A 10,668-nucleotide genomic window follows, 5' to 3' on the forward strand; every position below is an offset into this window, starting at 1 on the left:
GACACTCCAAAATCAAACCATTGTTCTCTAGTCTTGGGTAGGGCCATATCCTTTATACCATGGTTTTTCACTGTCTTGGGTTAGAGTTTTCTTGCTTGAGGGTACACTCTGGCCCATTATTCCATCTTATTTCTCCCATCTTTTTAACAACAATTTTTATAGTTTATATAGGAAATATTTGTTTTAATGTTGTTACTGTTCTTAAAATATTTTATTTTTCATTTCCTCACTGGGCTATTTTCCCTGATGGAGCCCCTGGGCTTATAGCATCCTGCTTTTCCAAATAGGGTTGTGGCATAGCAAGTAATAATAATAATAATAATAATAATAATAATAATAATAATATTAATAACAACAACAATAATAACAATAATAATAATAATAATAATAATAATAATAATAATAATGATAATACATTTTTGCATAATGTATTCATAAAAAAATATTGTCTAAATGTAAGAAAAAAAAAAGAAATAAAAAAAAATATTTTCAAGTGTCGTATTTTGAGCCCATTAGAAAACATCAGATTAAAAATAACATCCAATGCCCATAATATCAATAACAAACTCCTATGATCAGGATGTAGGAATTCGTATGCAAATTCCCGTTAGTAATCTCGAAGTCCCTTTATGTTGTCTGGGAAGGAAGATTGAGAGGCAGTGAAGTGGGAATCTCCTTATCTGGAGCCTTTAAGAATAATAATAATAATAATAATAATAATAATAATAATAATAATAATAATAATGTATTATTATAATAATAATGATAATAATATTATCATTGTTGTTAATGATAATAATAATAATAATAATAATAATAATAATAATAATAATCATTCTCATGATTTCAACTTTCATCCTGTAATTCAGCTACTCCAAAGGTTGGTGTTTCCTCTGCTTCTGTAAAATATCCGATGGTTGAAGAATCTTCCCCACATTACATAACCTAAACCTACAGTAGCATCTACACCATATAAGCCTATACCTACTACACCTAAACCTACACAGAATACACTGACACCTAATTGGAAGTGTTAATGCCATTCAGTTCTTATTTTCTTGCAATGGCTAGAGTTCTCTTGCTTGAGGGTACACTCGAGCACACTCTCCTATCTTATTTCTCTCCCTCTTGTTTTGTTAAAGTTTTTATAGTTTATATAGGAGATATATATTGTTGTTAGTCTGCTTAAGGTATTCTATTTTCCTTTTTTCCTTTCCTCACTGAGCTATTTTCCCTGTTGGAGTCCCTGGGCTTATAGCATCCTGCTTTTCCAACTAGGGTTTTAGCTTAATAATAATAATAATAATAATAATAATAATAATAATAATAATAGCTAGAAGGAGAAAGGAAAACTCTACGGTATATTCTCGTATACTTTGATATTTATCACTGATAGATTTCTGATTTTCAATATTACTGCTATAATATAAAGAGCTTTATATAAATATTTTGTTTTATTTCTTTACCACAAGGTTAATGTATATTTTTGCGTTCGATTTACGTCACAAATTGAGTATAAGTGATAATAATAAGTTACCTGACAACCATTAAGAGAATCTTTTTTGTTGTTTAGTTAATTTTTTCCTGTTTTAATGACATACATTCTTGACAGTAAAATGTTATGAATTACTCTTCCCTGTATTGAAATAGAATAAGAAAAAAAATCTTGGTAACTAATATGCTTAAGTGAGTGTCTTAGAGCCAACCATAAACGGGAAAATCAAAGTCGATTTGAAAAATATATCTATAAACTTACTTTTTACACAATATTTTATCAAGGATATTTAACGTTAAAATTAAAGAAAGATAAAGATAAATCCTCTACATTACAGTACACAAAGTGCCCATGAACGTTCAATCTAGAAGTATCCAAGTAAAACACAAATAAACTGTCCCTTTTTCACTTTTTTTCCCGGCTCAAGCCCGCCATTTCAGCAGCACGAGATGGGGGATCTTGTTTATTTGGAGAAGGGTCAGCCTGCCTGAACGAAGTAAGAGTGAAACTAACACCCAGCCTCTTGAAGTTCACAGTCTCGTTTACGTGTATTCGGATTCAGCTCGATTCTCTCAGTCTGTTTACTCATAGCGAAGGTATTTGTGTGGTCAGTCAAGGTACAATTTGCAATTCGGTGGGGCTGTTTATTGTCAGTAGGGAGTTGTATGTGCGATGCTACGGACCGATTCCACGATATTGTTTCTAAAGCAACAATGTAACCACAATGATATATAGAAGGGCACTCAATAGAGTGCAGACCTCCGCTGCATTAGGCTTATTTCTTGACCTTTCACTCGACCTTGACTTTTGACCTTGGCGTGGATTTTCTTACACTCAAATATGAACCAATTTTTAAGTCTTGGTGATAACGATGTCCCATCTTATGTGATTACGTGAATTGGACATTTTGCTGAGCCGTGAACTTGACCTTTGGCTTTGACCTTCAAAAATATAATAATTTCCAGCTTTTTATATAACAGTTATCTCCTGCAAGTTTCATTACTCTACGATTAAAATGGTGGCCAAGAACCTGTTCACAAACAAATACACACACACATATTACAAACACACAAACAGGAGCGAGAACATAACCTCCTTCCAACTTCGTTGGCGGAGGTAACAATAGCAGGGTAAAGGCCTCAGATATGTTCTTAGTCATGTCTGGGGTTTGGCCACTTTTCATCACCATGCAGGGCACTGAGGAGTGGTGATGGTGGTAGACTTTAGTCTGATCACTCACAGCAGATCAACCTAGTATGGGTGGCCCAGAAAGGGATCTTAAAAAGCAGAAATTGCTGAAAATTCTACCTTCTAAATCCTGGAGGTCACATAGACACATGAACGCATAATAAAATACACAAACACACACATATACACACACACGCATATATATATATATATATATATATATATATATATATATATATATATATATATATAAATAAATATATATATATATAAATATATATATATATATATATATAATATCATCATCATCATCATCATCCACCGTAACTAGTCCACTACAAGGCAAAGGCCTTACACACACACATACATATATACATATATATATATATATATATATATATATATATATATATATATGTATGTATATACATGTACATATATATATATATATATATATATATATATATATATATAACTTATGCGTTTCAACTCAAAGCATAATCAGATTCTTCCAAACCATTCCTGTTTTAATTCTCATGAATCTTTGGAATTAATGAAAGGAGTTCTGTAAAAAAAAAAAAAAAGGTGTTAATGAGATTTCACAATCTTGTGCACTAGAAAACTAGTTTACGAGTTGCCTTTTAGGTATTACTATTATTATTATTATTATTATTATTATTATTATTATTATTATTATTATTAGCTGAGCTACAACCTTAGTTGTAAAAGCAAGATGCTATAAGTCCAAGGTCCCCAACAGGGAAAAATAGCCAAATGAGGAACGGAAATAAGGAAATAAACTACAAGAGAAGTAGTGAGGGATTAAAACAAAATAGATTAAGAACAGTAACAATATTAAAACAAATTTTCCATAGTACAGCGTTTTTCAGGTATTCTCAGGTTCTGCTTAGAATATTATATTGATTGATTGACTTGTTTATTCAATCGAGTCAAAATTGATTAGTCAACCTCTATGCATACCTTAGCTACCTCCTTCGGCTAGATCGTTAGCATAGAAAATTCCAAAATCAAAGGACGTTAGCTCTGGTCTTTCCTAGAGAGGTTATTCTTCCTGAGGGAGGAGAGGCAGATATGTCCTTCTCTATGGCATCCAAAGGCCTGTAGATTTAAGGCAAATTTTAACACCTTTTACTTATTAGATAAATTGTGAGTAAAATATTACATCAGACATTAGTGGTCTCACCGTGGGCAGGAGTACAAGATATTTATTCCCCAATTGTCACTAGTGCGTGGCTTTGCAATTAAAGAATACAGTTGAATAATAATAATAATAATAATAATAATAATAATAATAATAATAATAATAATAATAATAATAATAATAATAATAATAATAATAATAATAATAATTATTATTTCTCTCAGGGTAAAGTCAATTAAATCCCAAATTTTACTGAAGATATATGCATATATCCAATATTCTAGAGTATTCTGTGGATTCCAACAGATATCTTTTAGCAAATGAAGAAATGTGTTCTATTATCTTTTAGATGAGTGTATATTAAATATTTTACCTTTAGTGCCCATTCCCCAGCTAAAAATCAACTCCTTTTTTCGATGAAGAATCGAGGGACAATTCCATAGGTAGTTTTTTATAGAGTTGAGTAAACGCTACACTGTTTCACATTACCTCAAATGTCTTTTTGTACATGTACAAAGAAAAAAAAAAAAAAAAAAAAACAACCGCCCATCTATGTTGCTTTTCATACCACGCAAACGCAAATATGCAATTGGATACATTTTCCATTGGAGACGGCTGCTAAATGTAGACCCCCTTAAAAGTGATGGCAGCTCGAAAACTGAAAAAGAACAATGTTCCTTGGAGTGCCTAAACCAACAATGAATATTCCATTTTATGTATATCTAAGATAAAAACAACTCGAATGTTTCCTCTCTGCGAATAGCAGTACAAAGGGCAAGATTGTCTGGTGCTTCTCTCATACCTCAAATAAAAATAGACTTTTGATAATTTCTCCGGGTAAACAACACTGTCTCCTCTTAAGAATCTTTGTAGATACCATCTCTCTCAAGTGAGGTTTGACGTTCCCCGAGGACGCTCTGGCACTCCCTGAATAACCCCCTCTCCCCCTCCCCCCTTTCCCAACTCTTTTTTTCGAAACTTCCTGTCGTAAAATTCTGTTTGCCTATAGGCCTTGGAATTTTTCTTTTCGAAATTTTGATGATGGAAATTATTATGAATCTTGACGTTATTAAAACAGCTTCTCAATTCTACTAAGAAATTTTTGTAATAAAATAAGAAATGGTATTTTCTTTAGCTAGGGCGCTACTTTCTAATACACTACATTATTAATTAAGAAAAAAATAACCAATTCTATAATCATAGCTTTATACAGACAGTGTTCCATATTTTTACAAAGTACCACAGATTCTATATTGTAGCTATTCCTTACAGAAGAAAAACAACTCAATGTTTTTTTTTCTTGAAAGTTCTCTTTATTATCTTTATTCCTAACGATTTCATCATATGTGTCTTGAATTTCGTTCTTTATACCACTTTTCTTTCTTAGAACATATACTCAGTCCTTCCAACCTTGTCTTCTCTCCTGTTCCCTCTTTCAATTTCATATCATTATTTATCGAATCTTTATAACTAACCTTCTCTCTATAGTTTCCTTTACCTTTGCCATTTCAGCAATAGGACTTACCTCTCTCTCTCTCTCTCTCTCTCTCTCTCTCTCTCTCTCTCTCTCTCTCTCTCTCTCTCTCTCTCTCTCTTACAAGAACATGTGTATGTGAAGCTGTATTTGCCCAGCCTCTTAACGAATGCTTTATTAGTCAAGCACTTTTGTTATTGTTGATACTAACTCATTCTTCCTCTTCACACTATTCTCAGTCCTTTGTCCCTCCTTATTGTACATTAGGTAATAACATTTACTTTACAAGGAGATAACTTTAAATTATATCAGTTATCATTGCTAGATTAACATGATGATTCATTATCTAGTGTTTTTGTATATAGATCTACTTTGCTTTATTATGTTTAGATTTTACGGTAGTAATGCATTCTGATTTAGGAGTTACTTTATTCTTTGAAATTTTCTTTCACCTTTTTTGGTGACTGAATTGGAGGACAAGTGGGATTGGAAACTTAGCATCAACATTCTGGGAAAGGGGATTTTTGGGATAAACCTTATCTCAAAAAATAACTCATGAAAATTTCATTGCTTACAACGGCCTCATGACACTCGATACTGATTTTGGAAAAAAAAGGATAATGATAAAAACTGAAAACATTTCAAGAAAGATGACAATTAAACTTTCCCATGAAAATAATCTCTTGATATAAAAGCAAAACATGCAGCCTTTTCTACTTTTTTTGTCATAATATTAACTTTTTAGCAGTCAAAGCTAACATAGTGCAGTCTCTCTATGTAAAATAATAGCACACAATGCTGGGTCTCCCACCATGGGACGTCAGTGGTACGGGTGGATACGTGGCTGACGGAGGGTGGTTCCCAAAGGTACAGACTCCTGCCTTTGTTTACCCCTGGTTCGCTTCCATCAACGCTCCAAGAGCATTACCTTAGCACCCTAAAGATGATGAAGGCCCTTGAAGTCCTTCTTGCTTGCCGCTGCTAACAGGTTTTGTATGCTTGTACTGCTTGAGAATGTTTATAGTTACCCCTCACTTGGCTGTAACAGCTTATTGAAGCTGCTATGTTCCAAGGGATGCTTTATTGTTTTTCTATTGTCTTTATCTCTCTAGGTATAGTTACTGAGCTGTACTAAAGGATACTTTATTGTTTTTCTATTGTCTCTATCTCTCTAGGTATAGTTACTTAGCTGTGCGAAGCTATACTTTATTGTTTTTCTTCTGTCTTTATCTCTCGATGTATAGTTACTTAGCTGTGCGAAGCTATACTTTATTGTTTTTCTATTGTCTTTATCTCTCTAGGTATAGTTACTTAGCTGTGCTAAGGGATACTTTATTGTTTTTCTATTGTCTTTATCTCTCTAGGTAGAGTTACTTCGCTGTGCTAAGAGGTACTTTATTGTTTTTCTATTGTCTTTATCTCTCTAGGTATAGTTACTTAGCTGTGCTAAGGGATACTCTATTGTTTTTCTATTGTCTTTATCTCTCGATGTATAGTTACTTAGCTGTGCTAAGAGGTACTTTATTGTTTTTCTATTGTCTTTATCTCTCTAGGTAGTGTTACTTAGCTGTGCTAAGGGATACTTTATTGTTTTTCTATTGTCTTTATCTCTCTAGGTATAGTTACTTAGCAGTGCGAAGGGATACTTTATTGTTTTTCTATTGTCTTTATCTCTCTAGGTAGTGTTACTTAGCTGTGCTAAGGGATACTTTATTGTTTTTCTATTGTCTTTATCTCTCGATGTATAGTTACTTAGCAATGCTAAGGGATACTTTATTGTTTTTCTATTGTCTTTATCTCTCGATGTATAGTTACTTAGCTGTGCTAAGAGATACTTTATTGTTTTTCTATTGTCTTTATCTCTCGATGTATAGTTACTTAGCTGTGCTAAGAGGTACTTTATTGTTTTTCTATTGTCTTTATCTCTCTAGGTATAGTTACTTAGCTGTGCTAAGAGATGTTTTATTGTTTTTCTATTGTCTTTATCTCTCTAGGTAGAGTTACTTAGCTGTGCTAAGGGATACTTTATTGTTTTTCTATTGTCTTTATCTCTCTAGGTATAATTACTTAGCTGTGCTAAGGGATACTTTATTGTTTTTCTATTGTCTTTATCTCTCGATGTAGAGTTACTTAGCTGTGCTAAGAGATACATTATTGTTTTTCTATTGTCTTTATCTCTCGAGGTAGAGTTACTTAGCTGTGCTAAGGGATACTTTATTGTTTTTCTATTGTCTTTATCTCTTTAGGTATAGTTACTTAGCAGTGCGAAAGGATACTTTATTGTTTTTATATTGTCTTTATCTCTCTAGGTATAGTTACTTAGCTGTGCTAAGAGATACTTTATTGTTTTTCTATTGTCTTTATCTCTCTAGGTATAGTTACTTAGCTGTGCTAAGGGATACTTTATTGTTTTTCTATTGTCTTTATCTCTCTAGGTATAATTACTTAGCTGTGCTAAGGGATACTTTATTGTTTTTCTATTGTCTTTATCTCTCGATGTAGAGTTACTTAGCTGTGCTAAGAGATACATTATTGTTTTTCTATTGTCTTTATCTCTCGAGGTAGAGTTACTTAGCTGTGCTAAGGGATACTTTATTGTTTTTCTATTGTCTTTATCTCTCGAGGTAGAGTTACTTAGCTGTGCTAAGGGATACTTTATTGTTTTTCTATTGTCTTTATCTCTCGAGGTAGAGTTACTTAGCTGTGCTAAGAGATACTTTATTGTTTTTCTATTGTCTTTATCTCTCGAGGTAGAGTTACTTAGCTGTGCTAAGGGATACTTTATTGTTTTTTTATTGTCTTTATCTCTCGAGGTAGAGTTACTTAGCTGTGCTAAGGGATACTTTATTGTTTTTCCATTGTCTTTATCTCTCGAGGTAGAGTTACTTAGCTGTGCTAAGGGATACTTTATTGTTTTTCTATTGTCTTTATCTCTCCAGGTAGAGTTACATAGCTGTGCTAAGGGATACTTTATTGTTTTTCTATTGTCTTTATCTCTCCAGGTAGAGTTACTTAGCTGTGCTAAGGGATACTTTATTGTTTTTCTATTGTCTTTATCTCTCTAGGTAGAGTTACATAGCTGTGCTAAGGGATGCTTTATTGTTTTTCTATTGTCTTTATCTTTCTAGGTAGAGTTACATAGCTGTGCTAAGGGATGCTTTATTGTTTTTCTATTGTCTTTATCTCTCTAGGTAGAGTTACATAGCTGTGCTAAGGGATGCTTTATTGTTTTTCTATTGTCTTTATCTCTCTAGGTAGAGTTACATAGCTGTGCTAAGGGATGCTTTATTGTTTTTCTATTGTCTTTATCTCTCTAGGTAGAGTTACTTAGCTGTGCTAAGGGATGCTTTATTGTTTTTCTATTGTCTTTATCTCTCTAGGTATAATTACTTAGCTGTGCTAAGGGATACTTTATTGTTTTTCTATTGTCTTTATCTCTTTAAGTAGAGTTACTTAGCTGTGCTAAGGGATACTGTATTGTTTTTCTATTGTCTTTATCTCTCGATGTATAGTTACATAGCTGTGCTAAGAGATACTTTATTGTTTTTCTATTGTCTTTATCTCTCTAGGTATAATTACTTAGCTGTGCTAAGGGATACTTTATTGTTTTTCTATTGTCTTTATCTCTCGATGTATAGTTACTTTGCTGTGCTAAGAGATACTTTATTGTTTTTCTATTGTCTTTATCTCTCTAGGTATAATTACTTAGCTGTGCTAAGGGATACTTTATTGTTTTTCTATTGTCTTTATCTCTCGATATATAGTTACTTAGCTGTGCTAAGAGATACTTTATTGTTTTTATATTGTCTTTATCTCTCTAGGTATAGTTACATAGCTGTGCTGAGAGATACTTTATTGTTTTTCTATTGTCTTTATCTCTCGATGTATAGTTACTTAGCTGTGCTAAGAGATACTTTATTGTTTTCTATTGTCTTTATCTCTCTAGGTATAGTTACATAGCTGTGCTAAGAGATACTTTATTGTTTTTCTATTGTCTTTATCTCTCGATGTATAGTTACTTAGCTGTGCTAAGAGATACTTTACTGTTTTTTTATTGTCTTTACCTCTCGATGTATAGTTACTAAGCTGTGCTAAGAGATACTTTATTGTTTTCTATTGTCTTTATCTCTCTAGGTATAGTTACATAGCTGTGCTAAGGGATACTTTATTGTTTTTCTATTGTCTTTATCTCTCTAGGTATAAATACTTAGCTGTGCTAAGGGATACTTTATTGTTTTTCTATTGTCTTTATCTCTCGATGTATAGTTACTAAGCTGTGCTAAGAGATACTTTATTATTTTTCTATTGTCTTTATCGCTCTAAGTATAGTTACTTAGCTGTGCTAAGAAACACTTTATTTTTTTTCTATTGTCTTTATCTCTCTAGGTATAGTTACATAGCTGTGCTAAGGGATACTTTATTGTTTTTCTATTGTCTTTATCTCTCGATGTATAGTTACTAAGCTGTGCTAAGAGATACTTTATTATTTTTCTATTGTCTTTATCGCTCTAAGTATAGTTACTTAGCTGTGCTAAGAGATACTTTATTGTTTTTCTATTGTCTTTATCTCTCTAGGTATAGTTACATAGCTGTGCTAAGGGATACTTTATTGTTTTTCTATTGTCTTTATCTCTCGATGTATAATTACTTAGCTGTGCTAAGAGATACTTTATTATTTTTCTATTGTCTTTATCGCTCTAAGTATAGTTACTTAGCTGTGCTAAGAAACACTTTATTTTTTTTCTATTGTCTTTATCTCTCTAGGTATAGTTACATAGCTGTGCTAAGGGATACTTTATTGTTTTTCTATTGTCTTTATCTCTCGAGGTAGAGTTACTTAGCTGTGCTAAGGGATACTTTATTATTTTTCTATTGTCTTTATCGCTCTAAGTATAGTTACTTAGCTGTGCTAAGAGATACTTTATTGTTTTTCTATTGTCTTTATCTCTCGAGGTAGAGTTACTTAGCTGTGCTAAGGGATACTTTATTGTTTTTCTATTGTCTTTATCTCTCTAGGTATAGTTACTTAGCTGTGCTAAGGGATGCTTTATTGTTTTTCTATTGTCTTTATCTCTCTAGGTATAGTTACATAGCTGTGCTAAGGGATACTTTATTGTTTTTCTATTGTCTTTATTTCTCGATGTATAGTTACTAAGCTGTGCTAAGAGATACTTTATTATTTTTCTATTGTCTTTATCGCTCTAAGTATAGTTACTTAGCTGTGCTAAGAGATACTTTATTGTTTTTCTATTGTCTTTATCTCTCGAGGTAGAGTTACTTAGCTGTGCTAAGGGATACTTTATTGTTTTTCTATTGTCTTTATCTCTCGAGGTAGAGTTACTTAGCTGT

The sequence above is a fragment of the Palaemon carinicauda genome, chromosome 5, assembly GCF_036898095.1.
Source record: "Palaemon carinicauda isolate YSFRI2023 chromosome 5, ASM3689809v2, whole genome shotgun sequence".
Lineage (NCBI taxonomy): Eukaryota > Metazoa > Arthropoda > Malacostraca > Decapoda > Palaemonidae > Palaemon > Palaemon carinicauda.